Below are 17236 nucleotides of genomic sequence, written 5' to 3'. Positions count from 1 at the left end.
AATAATCACCGAACCTCCGCTATGTTTCACTCTTGGGACGAAAACAGTTGGCCGGAAGTTGGAAACAGTGTGGAACAAGATTCATTCAACCAAATGACATTCTTTCACTGCTCCACAGTCCAGGTTTAATGGCGTCGGCACCATGTTTCCATGCTACGCGCATTTGCGTCAGTGATGAGTGGTTTTGGAATTTCAGCTCGCCCTGCATATGGAGGTCCATTCGTGTTGTTTCGGTGCTGACAGAGTTCGCATGGGTGACATCCAGTTATGCTGTGAGTTTGGTAAGCTGTCGTCGTGTTATTTTTCGTAACAATCTTCGTCAATGACAGTCTGTCACGATTACTCAACACACTTTCGTCCGCATTGTGATTTAGCGGATGATTTTTTGCCTTCACTGTGTGCGGTATAAATCTTGGATACGGCGCCTCTTGAAATACCAAACACTTCGGCTACCTCGGTTACGGAAGCCCCCACCATACGGGCACCAACAATTTGCCCACGCTCGAATTCACACGGTTACGACGTAATGCACTCACAACTACACAGAACACTGTTCTGACAACGGCTAACATTTGCAACATATTGAAGACTCGCACAAGTGCCGTTTGTGCACAGATACAACAACGCAACCTGCAGGCTTGACTAGCATCTGCATTTCTGGCGGTGTTTCCATACTTTTGCCTAACCCTTGTATGTTTTCAGTTTCAAACCTAAAGCCCGTGACACGTCATGTGCGAATGACCGAACATTGGTATAGACAACATAAGGATATTGTATCTGCGATGGGAATAGGTGAGTAGATATGCAAAATTTTAGGAGGATCAGCACGACTTACAGCTAGTTTGCTCGCCAAGTATACGAGGTGTGTGAGATAAGTAATCTCTGCGAGCTATCTGTCGACTCTGTGTTTTTCTACTTTTGTAGGCCGTTGGGTTCATCCCTTTCAGATGCTCAGTTCGACTTTCAGTTCCGTATAGCCATCACGTGGTTTTTGAAAGCGCCGTCAGTGAAATTGTGTTTTTGTTTTGTGTTACGAAGATGGAATAGCGGCATTTAGAGCATCTTTATGCACTCAAGTTTTGTGTTAAATTTGGGGCGAGTGTGACCCTTGAAGTTTGGAACAGGCCTATGGGGAACATTCCTCGTCAAGAGGACAAGGTTTCCGTTGGCGCAAATCATTTTTAGAAGGCCGCGAACACGTTGGAGATGCCTCTCGTTCAGTGACCCTCAACTACAAAAACCGGCGAGAACGTGGGATGCTCTTTTTGAGATCGGACCGAAGTTTAACAGTGAGGATAATGTGTGACCTGTTAAACACTTTCACCGTACATCAGCATATTACCGAAGATTTTCACGTGCGAAACGTTTGTGCGAAATTGGTACCGGAAAACGTCACAACTGTTTAGAAAGATAATCGAAGAAACGCAGAGGGTTGCCAATGACCACGAATGATTCGGTCGTGTGATCACAGATGTTGAACCCTGGATTTTTGAGTACGATCCTGAGACAAAGTGGCGAAGTGAAGAATGGCACACTAATACATTTCCTTGACCGAAAAAAACTCGAATGAGCAAATCAAAGATCAAAACATTTCTGATTTGCTTTTTCAACGGCAGGGGTATCGTGCATAATGACTTCGTCCCACCAGGACAAAGTGTTAACCAAGTGTTTTACAAAGATGTCCTTGAAGGGCTCACGAAAGGGGTGACTGGAGTGAGACTGGACATAGCAGACAAATGGATGCTGCATCATGGCAACGCCTCATGTCACACGGCCACGCCTCATGTCACACGGCCACCTCCATCACGGAGTTTCTTAATCTCAAAACATATTCCTGTTGTTCCACAGCCCCACTGATCACCTGATCTGAGTCATTATGACTTTATTTTCCAGAAATTGAAAAATGTCTTAAAAGGCCGTCATTGTGGGACTCTGGAGAGCATTCGAAAAGATGTGACCGACATGCTAAAGGCCCTACCAGTTGAAGAATTTCAGCGCTCCTACAGGGACTGGAAACGACGAATCCGCCGGTGTATAGCTGACGAAGGGAAATATTTTGAGGGGGCAGTATTACTGTTTGAAAAAAATAAAAACTTTGGTAGATAGAATGTCTTACATTTCTCTCACACCTCGTATTCACTCATGTGTAACTGAATTAAGAGATAGGCGCTGTGCTGAAGATAAGAGCGCCCCTGTTGCCACGGTTTATATAATAGTTCGTCGTGTCACATGACATGGAAGTTTATAAGATATCTTACTGGCCGTTGGCGCGACATTCCAGCATAAAATGAGGTAAAGCGCGCGCGCCTCAGCGCTAGATATTCCTTATCTCCGAGGTCTTGCAGGCACTGGGTTCATCGTGGACATCTGTGTCAAGAGTCAACCACGGTAGGCAACAATGATTCGATGAAAGAGTTCACCATAGCTTATGACAGATTCCAATAGCGAATAGATAGGTAGCAGTGCAGCAAATCAGTAGCCAGTTCAATAATGGGCAACAATAACCCTTCAGTTTCCACACCATCCAGGAAGTATATCATAGAACTTGATACTTACCGTAGCAACTAGCCGATAATAAATTTCATGCGCGTCTAATGTTGAGCTTCTAAGTTGTGCTTACCAGATTATACAAGTAAGGGTATTTATGCTCTAAATATCCCACTATATTTCGAGAAGAATAGGGTTAATAAACGTGATTTTTAGGTTAAGTCCCAAATGCAACTTCGGACTGTGACCTTAGCTTTTAAATGAAGATCCATCTTAATAGAACTTTCGATGTATTAGTTTCCTTTGCAATTTTATGCCGAGCTCGATGCTCTGTGACATGTTTTATCTTCTCATAGATTTCTCGGTCACTTGTAATCGCGACCGGTTGGCGCAGCTGCAAGACTCACCCCAGAAAGGATTGCCACAGTTCGCGTGGTAATTGTGAGAGCGAAACTCCTCCAGGCGGCAGTTCTCCAGTATCACTCAGAGCTGTCGCCACCTCAGTTAATTCTAGATTTTGTCGGCAACATTTAATATCAAGAAAATAAAATCTACAGCTCGTCTTTTTGGCTTTCCGTTCTTATGAAGCCTGTCGTCTTGTTGTTTTCAGTTAAGGAAGAATGTTCGTTATAAAGAACGAGAGTTACAAGAAAGAGAAAAAGTGCAAATAAAACTTTGCACGCGCGATTTATTTCCTAGAAGAAATGGACCACAAGGAAAAAATATAAATAAAAAACACAATTTCAACATTAACTTATGAGAAGATTTCTATTTTACATATGCGACAGAAGCAATAACAGTGGAACCAGTATCGTATCATCTTAGCTTGGAGTACCATTTGGACAGAAATATAAGAACTGTAAGTCACATGTGAGCAGCAGATCGTAAGTATAGTCTCCAAAAGTCGCCGTTGAATCGTGTATCCAGTGTGTGAACAACAGAAAAAATAAATGTCACCATTGAACGAAAAAGTGTGTGTGGGCATTTGCCCTCGGCTCTGATTTATTCAGGGCAATGTGAAAAATCCACTCTACGACATTGAACATGATGCCGCAGTTAACACGACGTGGGGGTCGTACTTGAGAGGAAGAAGGAAGGAAGGAAGGAAGGAAGGAGGGAATGAAGATCAGAGTTTAATGTCAGTAGTTATTCAGTACCAGTTCGGCCCGAGGTAACAATCTTAACACATCCAGTGTCAGGTTACCTACTTGGGCTCCCTCCCCAGGGGACCACGAGGGATTGATCGAAGTCACCCAGGGGAATCCCTACCCTCTCCACACCTTCCCCTCCCCCTCTCCTCCCATCCCATCCCATCCCCCATGGACCAGTGAAATTGAAGCACACCATTCTCATTTTCATTTTTTATAACTGGGTCACGTGAGTGGGTGAAATTTGCTCTGGAGCTGGGCAGCGTAGGAAGAGGTTTTAGGTTGTGTCTATTTATTAATAGCAATTTAAGTTACATCACTTGAGGTGTGTTTGTTAATAACAATTTAATACCACATCATTTGAGACACCAGCAGAAACCACACCATGTCAGATACGTAAGTACTCTCAGTCTACCACAATTTTAGGTATTTAGCCATACATTCCAAATTTTTCGTATTTTCCAAGTTTTACACACTTCTCACCCATTTTCGTATTTTTTACTGTATTTCCCACAAATTAACGTATTTTTGGTATTTTTTTTCGTATTTTATCCAATTACACAAGAATCACTCCACTGTCCCCATCATTGCATCACTTTCACGATGCTCTCAGCCAGTCACAAATGCTCCATGTGTCTGAATTATTTATCGTTGCTTTTGAAGCACCTCCCCATTTTCATCTTCTATAACTGAAACACTTGAGTGGGCACCACAGGGAGAAGTTATAGAATGTGTCTATTTGTTAATAACAATTTAACATAAAGTCATTCGGGGCACAAGCAGAGGTTACACCCAGACATATATGTAAATACTCCCATTCTCCCATATTTTCCACAATTTTGCGCATTTTTCCCAATTACATCTTTTCTGTCTCTACATGACAGTTGCGTCGCATCAACACCACACTGCATTGCATTGACGTCATGTTGCTCTAAGCCATCCGTTGTGTGTATGACTGCTAAGCCACCACTTCATTACTAGGGTGTGTGCCACAGTAGTGTACTTGTTAGAAAGAACAGTGATGTTGAAATGATGATGTCATAGTAAATACTATAAGCACTGCAGTTTTACCAATTTCCAGGAAAAGATATTGTAGGTATAAGAAATACTACACCACGATAGGCAAACCACCTGGTAAGCCATCACCACATTATTGGATTGTGTGATATAACCATAGATAGTGCATGTGTAGCACAGTGCTATATACCACATGTTGGAGTTCAAGGGTGGACTACCCTGCTGGTGACATATTTTTCACAGGTGAGCTCATTTTTTTTGTGATATACACATACTGTATATGATAGGAAGTATTAAAATTTTGCTATGTTGTCACAATGTAGTAATGTGGTGGTGTGGTGGCGGCTTACCAGGTGGTTTATCTGTCATGGTGTGGTATTTCCTATACATACAGTATCTTTGGCTGTAGATCAGTAAAATTCCAGTGCTTATAGAATTTGCTGTGACATCATTATTTCAACAAACATGCTCTTTTCTAACACATACACTATTACTTCACACACACCAGTAATGACGTGGTGGATTATACGTGGGTTCATACAACATTGTGATTGGCTGAGAGTACCATGACATCGACGCATCTCAACGTTGATGTGACGTCGAGGCAGAACTCACGTAATTGGGTAAATGGCGTAAAATTGTAGAAAATATGGAAGAATGAAAGTATTTACATATCTGCCTGGGTCTAGCCTCAGCTGTTGCTTCAAATGACGTAATATTAAATTGTTATTAACAATTAGACACATCTTACAATCTCTCTGTAAGGACTCGAGTGTCCCAGTTATAAAAGATGCAAAATGGGGATGGGCTACTTCAGTCTCATTGGTCCAGGAGGGATGAGTGGTGAAGGAGAGCAGGGGAGGGGGTGGTGGTTCCCCTGAGGGACCTTGATCAATTCCAAGTGGTTCCCTGGTAGGAGGAGAGTGGAGGCTGGTCTTGAATGTAAGGATCTGAAGTACCGGATGTAATAAGATCTTTATCTCGGCCTGAGCTGGTATTGAATAACTACTAACGTTCCGTGGACAGCACAATCATTAGAGACGGAGCAGCAGCTCGGATTGCGAAAGGATGGCGAAGGAAACTGGCCGTGCCCTTTTCAAAGAAACAGTGGCAGCATTTGCCTGATGCGATTTAGGGAAATAACGTATTTGGGGAGTGGGGTTCAAATCCTCGTCCAGCAACCCTTATTCCTAAGTTTTTCATACTTTCTGTAACCAATTGAGTGAAATCCCAGCCTTATTCCTTGAATGAGAGAATAAAAAGAAAACTATCGCCGATTCCCTTGTTGATCGACTGGGCCAGTGTTCCATCTCAGGTGATCCATATCGACCGCATTACCTGCAACCTTCCTTCACATAATCCTGAAAAGTAATTAGGGATCTTTTACATGAACTGGACGCAGAACACTATAAATAGTGACTGTACATGTCATTTATTGTTCACTGTAGGCCTAATTTTTTCCACCATCATACCTCGCACTGGTGTACTTCGATCGATCGTCACCGCGCTTTTTCGACGTTGACCGGGAAGGAGCATCGTGAGCGATGCAAATAAATATCGAAGAATATGTAAGCAGATCATGTGTGTCCAACAAATAGTCTCTTATATGCATGTAAAAAAAAAAAAGAGAGAGAGACTGGCTATCCACAACTGTATGAAATACCTTGACCTTTTATTCACTGTCTGTGTTAGGGATAAATGTACTACCCAGAGTCCCTATTGTCCCGGTCCGTCACAAATTTTCACGTGTCACTGTCGGCTTGTAGATCTATGCCTAATAACTAGGGAGCGGATTTTCATGCAAATGCATATTTTTTTCTAATATTTGAGTAATGTGCTCTTAGAATATGTTCGGATTACTTCTTTTCTTACGTTCTAGGCAGGATTTTATAGTGCATATAAATGTCTATTTTGTCTGTTTTGTAAGAATAATATTTTCGAAAATAGCTAATTGTGATGTATATTTTGTGTTGTGGAGGCCTACTTTTATGTATTTATTTATAATTTTCCTTTCTTCTCGATGCGCTGCTAGGAATTAACCTTCTGCTCTTGTTCACGTAGTACGTAGCGTTGGTTGCGGGATTTCGCTGGTCTGCAGGCAGACTTGCACCAACATGGGTGTTAAGGCATTAGTCGGAACCGTGTTCTTCGGAGCTACGTACAATGTAACACGCAGCAACAGTTCTAACATTATTATTTAATTTGTATACGATTATTTTAAAATGTTTCATTTCATAATATTCCATAACAGTTCTATTAATACAACACTAAAGTGACGAATGACTCGTTTTTCGAAGCCTTTCTCAGTTACCTATCTTCAGCTGACTCTATGTTTTGTCTACAGAAAATTAGTTCATATTTGTAGTTAGTGGTGTCTACTGGCTAACTGCTCGGTGGTGTGTGTTAAGTTCTTCACAATTAAGTACGATGCCAAAGGTGAACACAAGTAATCAGTCTAGATTGCACCAGTATGAGCGGGAGTTCGAAGGAGAGATGATAACGACAGATTGCAAAATATTTTGCCGTGCATGTGAAAAAACATTCGGTAGCAAAAAAACATTTACCAATCGTTCGGCATGTGGACTCCAATAAAGACAAAGAGAACGTAAGACGTAAATCCAAGAAAAGTGCTCGCTTCGAGACGTTGTTAGGTGAATGTTCCAACAGTACTTTTTCGCGGTTTTCTTTTGATTTGTGCGAAGCTTTTTCGTCGTCAGATATTCCACTGTGGAAATTAAGTAATCCTGTTCCAAGAAATTTCATTGAGACGTATATAGAGCGTAAAGTGCCAGACAAATCCACTATACGTAAAAATTACGCATAACAAAGCTGCTACCAAACCATTAAAAAGATAAGGGTGTCAATCGACGAAACACAAGACTCTGACCGAGCGAGGTGGCTCAGTGATTAGCACACTAGACTCGCATTCGGGAGGACGACGGTTCAATCCCGCGTCCGACCATCCTGATTTAGGTTTTCCGTGATCTCCCTAAATCGCTTCGGGCAAATGTCGGGATGGTTCCTTTGAAAGGACACCGCAGATTCCTTTCCCCATCCTTCCCTAATCCGATGGGACCGATGACCTCGCTGATTGGTCCCGTCCCTCAAATCAACCAACCAACAAGACTCTGAGGGATAGTTTATTACAAATATTGTAACTGGGTCTTTTAACAAAAATGTACGGTTTACGCCGGATCTACTTGCAATAGCGCTGTTCCAAAGGACAAATAGCTCCGAAGTTTCTTCATTTTCTACCGATTTCATGAGTTTACTGTGGCCAAATGCATTCAGTACGAGCGTGAATTGCTGTTTTGACTGATGTAGCAAGTTACGTGATAAAAACTGACTCTGGTCTCAAAGTTACATTTCCCAATATGATACATTTGGCTTGTCTTGCTCATTGGTTACATCACGTTGCTGAAATTATTCGTACAAATTTTCATCGTGTTGACAATTTGGTGTCTGCTGTGAAGAAGATGTTTGTTAAGGCACCTTGTAGAAAACAAGCCTTCAGTGCAGCAGCACTGCCACCAGAACCAATCATAACTCGCTGGGGCACATGGTTGTTTGCAGTGACTTTTACTACACCGAACATTTAGAAGCTGTTAAGAGCATCGTTTCTACATTTGATCCTAAAAGTACAACCTCAATTCAAACTGTCCAAGACGTTCTGAACGCCCCAGAAATAGAAGTTAACGTTGCGTGTACAGGGCGTTTCCGTAAGAGCGTGCAAAAATGTAACGGGACATAGAAAATGCTACACTGAACAACTTGAAGTAGAGAGAATCTGGGATCGGAGCAGCTAGCCAAAGAAGATATGGAAGTAAACTTATCTACCGCTTTGTCTAGCATTATGTTTCCCAGCTTATGACCTGGCAACACGAGGACCACTCGCACACCCGATTTTGAAGAGGAGGTGCAGAAACGTGTTGCAGCGGGACCCCTTACAAGTACTCGTATTGCATGCACATACTAGCGTGTGTCGAGTACTCCACGAACGACAATTATACCCATATCACCCACAACGAGTCCTTGCAATGCTTGTGACTGACTGCACCACGGGTCGCATAGTTTCAGTGGTTGCTCCAACAATGTATTGATCGACCAGATTTCCTCCAAATCGTGCTGTTTACTGACGATGCCTCATTTGATCGTGATGGTATTTCGAACAGCGGGAATAGCAATGCGTGGGATGATGAAAACTCTCACGCTGTAGTAGAGCCATACCATCAAGTACGTTTTTGCTGTGAATATTTGGGCCGGCATTGTAGGCCACAATCTCATTATGCCATATCTTCTACCTGGCCGTCTGAATGGCCACCTGAACTTGAGGTTCGTGCCTGAGTTGTTGGAGAACGTACCCCTGGCTGTTCGCGAGATGATGTGGATACAACATGACGGTGCACCGCCTCACTTCAGTGTGGATATCCGCAACCATCTCAATGCTGTATTTTCTGGTCGCTCGATTGGAAGGAGAGGTCCTATTCCATGGCCTGCGAGCTCACGTGACCTGAATCCCTTTAATTATTTCTTATGGGAGTATCTAAAGTCACGTTTCTATGGGACCCCAATGGATACGGAGATGGAATTAATTACCAGAATTGTAGCTGCCTGTGATGTGATTCCGAAACACACCAGGAATATTTGTCATGGTGCATAAGAATCTTGTTCGTCGGTTTCATGCTTGCATTGAGGTTGATGGCCGTCACTTTCAGCACAATTTGTAAGATACAGTACAAATGGTTCGTTCATTGCGTCAGTGATAGTATTTGTAGTTAACGGTAGATAATGTAAATAAAGTGCACAGTAATGTAATTTTATTCCTATTATCTCCTTAAGCTGACTTCTTCGTCCCCAGGTTCCCTAACTCAAATTGTTCAATGGAGCTTCCTTATGTCCTGTTAAATTTTTACACGCTCTTACGGAAACACCCGGTATGTCTGCTCATTTTTATCAACTCTCGGCGGTAGTTGTTTCTATGCAGACAGGCAGTTCTACTCTTTGTGATTTATTAAGTGTGTTCAAAACTACAGTCTCTAAACTTGACTCTGTCCGTGGAAGAGTTAGTGAAGTAGGGAAGGAGAAAGTTCAGAGCATACTTTTAAAAAATCCAGGATACGGCCAAATTTGTGAAATTGAAGAAATTTTAACCGGTAAGCGCGCTGGATTTCCGAGCAAGACGTCGTTTACAGTGGGGCAAGAATCCACTTTTGTCTACGCACCCTTAAGTTCCTGCGAGGTAGAGAAGTTTCTCCCGATACAAGCACATTAACAGGAGACTGCTTATTGTCTACACCTAAAGCATGTAGTGATTTTGAACTGTAACAGAAGTGGAAATTGTGAATACACTAGCTTTCCATAAATTAATATAAAATATTAGTTTTGTTGCATGTTTTGCTAACGTAGAGGTAAAGACAACTGCTTGCATAAGGGCCAGAGGTGGACCAACGCGTTATTGACTTGCTGAATTTGTGGAGCTCTTTCTCTTGGCCGGCCGTTGTGGCCGAGCAATTCTAGGCGCTTCAGTCCTGAACCGCGCTGCTGCTACGGTCACAGGTTCGAGTCCTGCCTCGGGCATGGATGTGTGTGATGTCCTTAGGTTAGGTAGGTTTAAGTAGTTCTAAGTCTAGGGGAGTGATGACCTCAGATCTTAAGTCCCATAGTGCTTGGAGCCATTTGAACCATCTTTCTCTTGAATAAACCATCCAGTTTTTCTGAAAGTGTAATCAGTATTGTCTGTCTGTACATGTACATCTCATCTACCGGTTTCCGTCCCATTCGGACAATTCCTTCGTGGTGCGTCCTTTTTTTTTTCGTAGAGTGTATTTCGCTTACGACATTGTGCCCATGTATCTTATCAACTTCAACAGCACACTGAAGGTTTCATTAAGAGCACAGTGACGTAACAAGGGTGGTGAGAAAAACTCAGACGACGGAGAATAAGAAGCTGGTGAGGTACAGTAGTTATGACGCATACTTTAGGTCAGTGCACGTGTTGTACACGTGATACAGTACAATTTATGTCATATTTTGTGCTGTTTTCTTAAACATTTTGGGCAAATACTTCGCTGGTAGTTGTGTGATGTGATAACCTAGATATTTCGCCTTTGAGTTGTAGAGGCCGTTTAAAAGTGAAATACTGTAATCTACATTTGCTGTTAATCCCTCTCAACGATGTGGTTAAACTTAATGAGGAAAAACTCTTTCTTTCAGGAAGTATTACGATTATAGGGTATTTTCTTCGCTATTATCAAACCAGTCGACCACGTGCTCAAGAGACGGGAGTTGACCATAAGCGAGAGATGAATAATTAAGAAGAAAAAACAGAGAACTTTCTATGCACGACCCTAAAGCGATTAAATATAGATAAGTGTTAGTGTAAATTATTTTCTCTTCTCAGAGCGTACACATCGCTACCCACTGTCAAAAGAAACTCATCAAATGAATTGCGAATCAAGGTAAAACAGAAAGTCGATATCAGATTGCACACACAACAAACTAGCTGACAGTCGATAGCAGTTGGTGCAAGAAAGGAACTCGTTGCCCACACCGACGACGTCGCGAAGACGAGGTAAAAAAAGGAGAGAGAAATTCTGCCTTCCCATCATGTGCGCTGTCAGTGCAGACTTAGTCGTCCTGCTACAAGTCTGTATACCGAGCACAGGAGAACTTCAAATGAATCGTCAGAAGCTAAAGTAAAAATACGTCTCTTTGAGCCGACTATTACTGTTGGACACATTTTATACCTACTTACTGTTTACTGTTTACATAAAATTTTCTGTCAATGAGTGCTATTACGGTGAACAACAGGTACTTCTATATGTATCAGCATTTATCGAGCACAAACTGAGTTGTGTTCAGTATTCGGAGCACAAATATGTTCTGTTAGAATATATAATGTAACGCAACATCCTCGTCTCACGATAATTATTTCACAATTCTTGGAAGCTAGAAAACTGTACAGCTTTCATATGAAAGAATTTGGGCAAATATTTCACTGGTAGTACAGGAGTTCTTTGTGAAATGTGATAAGCTAGCTACTTCTTCCAGTTGAAAGGGGCAGATGTTATGTATGGACATAAGGATTTTAATTTTGTTTCTCTATCTCTGTTTCACATGCCATATCAAGTTATAGCCTGAATGAAAAATACCTAGATTAAAAAAGTTAAAAAGCGTAAAAGATACAAACACTGTTTTGGAAAGTATCAGCTACCTTCTCTATCAGATGAGAATGCCTTTCACCGGTATCATAAGATGTACATTTGTGGGACGCATTCCAGCATCTAGTACACGAGAACGCAGACTAGAGCTGCCATATATCGAGATAGCGGAATCTGATAAGTAGTACAGACGGTGTAGAACAATGATTACGTAACGTGTTTGTTGTTGCGCGATAATAAAAAAAATCAGAAATTTAATGGACAGTTTCGTTAAATTACTCTAACACAAATAAAAAATGACGGAATGGATTGGAGATACAGCAAAGGGTTGCCGAGTCTAGTAATATGAGTAGTGATGCAGTGTCAAGTATCTTCGAGGAAAGCGTTTTCTTCGGTTTCTTCGATGCAGCCGGCGACTCTTAAGGGGATTCCTCGACAGGGGTTACAATGAACAGAAGCAATAAGTAAACTATCTCACCATTTGGTGCCAGTTACTAACAAAATCAGTATCGACCGAAAACGAAAAATACGAGGAAGAAAATAATAAATTATTAATGAAGATGAAATAGGTAGGAAGATTTGTGCTGAATGTCTCGTTTACGACGAGATCATTACAGGCGGAGAACCATCTCGAACTGGGGAAGAGAATCAGCTGTGCCATTTCAAAGCAACCATTCCGACAGTTGGCTCGAACGATTTACGGAAATCACGGAATCGAAATCCGGTGTCCAGATGAGTCCAGTGCCTTATGAAGATGAACAGATGTACACACATAAAAAAAAAAAAATTGCATCACCTAGGTTCCTAGAGTTCCGGAACCTCTATAGAAAATTGGAATAGAGATCAACATAAACGTAACTTCTGCCCTTTTTATTGTCCATGAAAACCACACATTAAATGTTGTACCACCATACAGTGAGACCTTCAGAGTTGGTGATCCAGATTGCTGTACACACCTGTACCTCTCATACCCAGTAGCACGTCCTCTTGCATTGATGTATACCTGTGTTCGTCGCGACATACTTTCCACAAGTTCATCAAGGCACTGTTGGTCCAGATTGTCCCATTCCTCAACGGCGATTCGGCTTAGATTCCTCAGAGTGGCTGGCGGGTAACGTCGTCCATAAACAGCCCTTTTCAATATATCCCAGGCATGTCCTTAGGGTTCATGTCTGGAGAACATGCTGGCCACTCTAGTCGAATTGCTGTGCATGAAGACGAATGCCTCGCCATTATGCTGCCGATATGGTTGCACTATTGGTCAGAGGATGGCATTCACGTATGGTACAGCCGTTACGGTGCCTTCCGTGACCACCAGCGGCGTACGTCGGCCCCCACATAATGCTACCCCGAAACAGCAGGGAACCTCCACTTTGCTGCAGTCGCTGGACAATGTGCTTAAGGCGTTCAACGCGACCGGGTTGTCTCCAAACATGTCTCCGATTATTGTCTGGTTGAAGGCATATGCGACACTCATCGGTGAGGAGAACGTGATACCAATCCTGAGCGGTCCATTCGGCATTTTGTTGGGCCCATCTGTACCGCGCTGCATGGTGTCGAGGTTGCAAAGATGGACCGCGCCATGGACGTCGGGAATGAAGTTGCGCATGATGCAGCCTATTACGCATAGCTTGAGTCGTAACACGACGTCCTGTGGCTGCACGAAAAGCATTATTCAACATGGTGTTGTTGCTGTCAGGGTTTCTCCGAGCCACAATCCGTAGGTAGCGGTCATCCATTGCAATAGTAGCCCGTGGGCAGCCTGAGCGAGGCCCGTCATCGACAGTTCCTGTCTCTCTGTAACTCCTCCATGTTCGAACAACATCGCTTTGGTTTACTCCGAGACGCTTGGACACTTCCCTTATTGAGATCCCTTCCTGGCACAAAGTAACAATGCGGACGCGATCGAACCACGGTATTGACCGTCTAAGCGTGGTTGAACTACAGACAACACGAGCCGTGTACCTCCTTCCTGGTGCAATGACTGGAACTCATCGGCTGTCGGACCCCCTCCCTCTAATAGGTGCTGCTCATGCATGGTTGTTTACATCTTTGGGCGGATTTAGTGACATCTCTGAACAGTCAAAGGGACTGTGTCTGTGATACAGTATCCACAGTCAACGTCTGTCTTCAGGAGTTCTGGGAACAGGGGTGATGCAAAACTTTTTTTTGATGCGTGTATAAGAAAATATTGTCATAATTGTGGATTTCAAATAAAAGTAATTTTTGGTAAATGGAGTAACTTAGTTCTTACGTGGATAATATTTGTAGTGTGTTATTTGTAAGCAAAAGAAGGCTCTTGTATGGATGGGCTCAAGTAAGAAGAAGTAATACAAGTGACAAAATGTTTAATTCGACCACGCGAAAAGCTTTGGTCTTAGAGAAACGAGCATCACCTGTCTGAAGGGTCGCATCTTCCCCTAGAAAGACAACCATCATGTATGTGTAAACGTAATTTCCGGAGATGGATTCGTAACCGTTCGGGTCAAGAACTCTTTCTCCGCAGAATAATGGTACTACAAAATGCCCGGAAAACATCATGCAAATCAAAAACGCTGCATCTATGGCTTTGTGTTCTTACAGCAACGACGTAGAGAGAGTAGTGAGTGTTCTCTGGTATTTCTCTCCAGACGCTTCAATGGTAGTCCGTCCTACGAGCAGAAAACGTGGTTTGTAGAGGACAACCCGTCGTCGATCAGCATCTGCCCAGTTCTAAGGGAATGGAGCAAATTCAAGTCTCTTATCCAGTGGCTGTACACACTGCTTCTCTGCTCCGGAATACCACACGCAACAGGAAGTAATGCAAAGCTGCAGTAGCCGAGAGTCAGTCTGTTGCCCCGTTTGAACGGTGAGCGTCAGTGCACCGTGTTCGATATCGTGCTCAGTCGATTGTCACTTCAGACTAGCAATGCCAGTGTAACTCTGCAGTTTATACAACAGAGCTGTCGCTAACCGTACGCTTGACCAGAGTAATAATGGAACAGTCGATTCGTAATATATAATTATATATATATAATGTGTGTGTGTGTGTGTGTGTGTGTGTGTGTGTGTGTGTGTGTGTGTGTGTTTCTTACATCGTACAACCTACCCCCATGAACCATGGACCTTGGCGTTGGTGGGGAGGCTTTCGTGCCTCAGCGATACAGATGGCCGTACCGTAGGTGCAACCACAACGGAGGGGGGTCTGTTGAGAGGCCAGACAAACGTGTGGTTCCTGAAGAGGGGCAGCAGCCTTTTCAGTAGTTGCAGGGGCAACAGTCTGGGTGATTGACTGATCTGGCCTTGCAACACTAACCAAAACGGCCTTGCTGTGCTGGTACTGCGAACGGCTGAAAGCAAGGGGAAACTACAGCCGTAATTTTTCCCGAGGGCATGCAGCTATACTGTATGGTTAAATGATGATGGCGTCCTCTTGGGTAAAATATTCCGGAGGTAAAATAGTCCCCCATTCGGATATCCGGGCGGGGACTACTCAAGGGGGCGTCGTTATCAGGAGAAAGAAAACTGGCGTTCTACGGATCGGAGCGTCGAATGTCAGATCCCTTAATCGGGCAGGTAGGTTAGAAAATTTAAAAAGGGAAATGGATTAGTTGAAGTCAGATATAGTGGGAATTAGTGAAGTTCGGTGGCAAGAGGAGCAAGACTTTTGGTCAGGTGAATGCAGGGTTATAAATACAAAATCAAATAGGGCTAATGCAGGAGTAGGTTTAATAATGAATAAAAAAATAGGAGTACGGGTAAGCTACTACAAACAGCATAGTGAACGCATTATTGTGGCCAAGATAGACACGAAGCCCACGCCTACTACAGTAGTATAAGTTTATATGCCAGCTAGATCTGCAGATGATGAAGAAATTGATGAAATGTATGATGAGATAAAAGAAATTATTCAGGTAGTGAAGGGAGACGAAAATTTAATAGTCATGGGTGACTGGAATTCGAGAGTAGGAAAAGGGAGAGAAGGAAACATAGTGGGTGAATATGTATTGGGGGAGAGAAATGAAAGAGGAAGCCGTCTGGTAGAATTTTGCACAGAGCATAACTTAATCATAGCTAACACTTGGTTCAAGAATCATAAAAGAAGGTTGTATACATGGTAGAGTCCTGGAGGTACTACAAGGTATCAGATAGATTATATAATGGTAAGACAGAGATTTAGGAACCAGGTTTTAAATTGTAAGACATTTCCAAGGGCAGATGTGTACTCTGACCACAATCTATTGGTTATGAACTGTAGATTAAAACTGAAGAAACTGCAAAAAGGCGGGAATTTAAGGAGATGGGCCCTGGATAAACTGACTAAACTAGAGGTTGTACAGAGATTCAGGGAGAGCATAAGGGAATAATTGACAGGAATGGGGGAAAGAAATACAGTAGAAGACGAATGGGTAGCTCTGGGGGATGAAGTAGTGAAGGCAGCAGAGGATCAAGTAGGTAAAAAGACGAGGGCTAGTAGAAATCCTTGGGTAACAGAAGAAATATTGAATTTAATTGATGAAAGGAGAAAATATAAAAACGCAGTAAATGAAGTAGGCAAAAGGGAATACAAACGTCTCAAAAATGAGATCGTCAGGAAGTGCAAAATGGCTAAGCAGGGATGGCTAGAGGACAAATGTAAGGATGTAGAGGCTTATCTCACTAGGGGTAAGATAGATACTGCCTACAGGAAAATTAAAGAGACCTTTGGAGAAAAGAGAGCCACTTCTATGAATATCAAGAGCTCAGATGGAAACCCAGTTCTAAGCAAAGAAGGGAAAGCAGAAAGGTGGATGGAGTATTTAGAGGGTCTATACAAGGGCGATGTACTTGAGGACAATATTATGGAAGAGGATGTAGATCAAGATGAAGTGGGAGATATGATACTGCGTGAAGAGTTTGACAGAGCACTGAAAGACCTGAGTCGAAACAAGGCCCGAGAGTAGACAACATTCCATTGGAACTACTGACGGCCTTGGGAGAGCCAGTCCTGACAAAACTCTACCTTCTGGTGAGCAAGATGTATGAGACAGGCGAATTACCCTCAGACTTCAAGAAGAATATAATAATTCCAATCCCAAAGAAGCAGGTGTTGACAGATGTGAAAATTACCGAACTATCAGTTTAATAAGCCATGGCTGCAAAATACTAACACGAATTCTTTACAGACGAATGGAAAACTGGTAGAAGCCGACCTCGGCGAAGATCAGTTTGGATTCCGCAGAAATGTTGGAACACGTGAGGCAATACTGACCCTACGACTTATCTTAGGAAACAGATTAAGGAAAGGCAAACCTACATTTCTAGCTGTTGTAGACTTAAAAAAAGCTTTTGACAATGTTGACTGGAATACTCTCTTTCAAATTCTAAAGGTGGCAGGGGTAAAATACAGGGAGCGAAAGGCTATTTACAATTTGTACAGAAACCAGATGGCAGTTATAAGAGTCG

The 17236-nt window shown here is 42.7% G+C and overlaps 1 protein-coding gene across 1 annotated transcript in view; it reads left to right on the top strand.

The window, feature by feature from the left end:
- Positions 1–17236, top strand: part of LOC124721732 (guanine nucleotide-releasing factor 2) — a 387271-nt gene that overhangs the window by 161842 nt on the left and 208193 nt on the right. The gene's annotated exons all lie outside the window — the stretch shown is intronic.

The sequence above is a fragment of the Schistocerca piceifrons genome, chromosome X (assembly GCF_021461385.2).
Source record: "Schistocerca piceifrons isolate TAMUIC-IGC-003096 chromosome X, iqSchPice1.1, whole genome shotgun sequence".
NCBI lineage: Eukaryota > Metazoa > Arthropoda > Insecta > Orthoptera > Acrididae > Schistocerca > Schistocerca piceifrons.
The sequence above is the reverse complement of the archived record's forward strand: the minus strand, read 5'-3'. Positions and strand labels throughout refer to the sequence as shown.